Below are 1215 nucleotides of genomic sequence, written 5' to 3'. Positions count from 1 at the left end.
ATCTCCTCTTCCCCCCACCCACCCCCGCATCCCATCTCTCCCTCCCCTTGCATCTTCTCCCACCTCTGCCCCACCCCATATCCCATCTGTCACTCCAGTCTCTTCCCTCCCAGCATCTCCTCTCTCCCTCATCCCCCCGGCATCCCTTGCCCCATCTCTCCCCCCCATCCTCCCTGGTGAGGTGCTTGAGTCTCTCCCCTCAACAGGCATCTCCTCACGCTCCCTCCCCTTCCTTGTCATCCCATCCCTCCCTGCACCATTCAATCTCCCCAAGCACCTCACCACTCCATTCCCAGATATCGTATTCCCCCCCCCCCAGCCCTCTGCCAAGCACTTCAACCCCCCGCTCCCTCCAGGCATCTGACCCCATCTCCTATCTGTCCCCAGCTCCCTGACAAGCTGATCCCTAGCCTGGTGAAGTATTACTACTCCTGGAAGAAGACAAGGAGCCGCACGAGTGTCATGGACCGACAGGCCCGCCGGCTGCTCAGCAAGAAGGAGAGGGATGACAGGTGAGGTGTGGGAGGGGGGAGGTACAGGCATGGGCAGGGTGGGGGGTTCTGGATGAGGAAGGGGGGCAGGCTAGATGGCCACGGAGGGGGTGGAGGGCAGACAGTGGGGACAGGGGGTTTGTGGTGAGGTGGAGGGCAGGGGCTGGGGGGTCCGGTTGGGGGGCAGCCTGGGGTTCTTGGTACCATCCCCTCTAACCCATGCCATGCTCCCCCCAGTAACGACGAGATGGAGGAGGGACGGGCAGCCAGCGAGGGGGAGTTTGATGCCATGGACCCCAAGAAGGAGGTGAGGGGTTGGGGGTGGGTTGGCTCACAGGCAGGTGGGTGGGAGAGGGCACATCCTCACTCGCTTGGGCTCTGTGCTGAGGGTGGGAGAGGGGACCCTGGGCTGCAGTGGATCATTAGAGGGCAATATGCTCCAGGGGTCAGCATGGGGTCAGTAGGGAGCACTGTGCCATGGGACGGTGAGGGGGGTGCTGTGCTGTAGGGGGTGTTGTGGGAGGAGCCAGTCCATGGCACTGTGCTGCAGCAGGGGTCCCTAGGGGGCGCTGTACTCAGATCAGCTCCATTCCCTGCCCAGCCGAGCTACCAGAAGCTGCCGAACAGCCGGCCGGGCCCAGGATCGGGCTCAGGGCCTGTGAGGAAGGAGGCGCAGCTGTCGCAGTATCGGCACCACCCACTGCGCTCACGCCGGCGCCCCCCC

General features: G+C 64.0%; 1 long non-coding RNA gene across 1 annotated transcript; it reads left to right on the top strand.

Annotated features, from left to right (window-relative positions):
- The first annotated feature begins 392 nt into the window (after window positions 1–392).
- LOC115271425 lies at window positions 393–1196 on the top strand. The gene is made up of 3 exons (XR_003899955.1): window positions 393–512; window positions 729–798; window positions 1093–1196. It is a non-coding gene; the product is annotated as an uncharacterized LOC115271425 (long non-coding RNA).
- The last annotated feature ends 19 nt before the right edge of the window (window positions 1197–1215 follow it).

Source organism: Terrapene carolina, unplaced genomic scaffold (assembly GCF_002925995.2).
Source record: "Terrapene carolina triunguis isolate 2854851 unplaced genomic scaffold, T_m_triunguis-2.0 Scaffold11158, whole genome shotgun sequence".
NCBI classification, from domain to species: domain Eukaryota; kingdom Metazoa; phylum Chordata; order Testudines; family Emydidae; genus Terrapene; species Terrapene triunguis.
The sequence above is the reverse complement of the archived record's forward strand: the minus strand, read 5'-3'. Positions and strand labels throughout refer to the sequence as shown.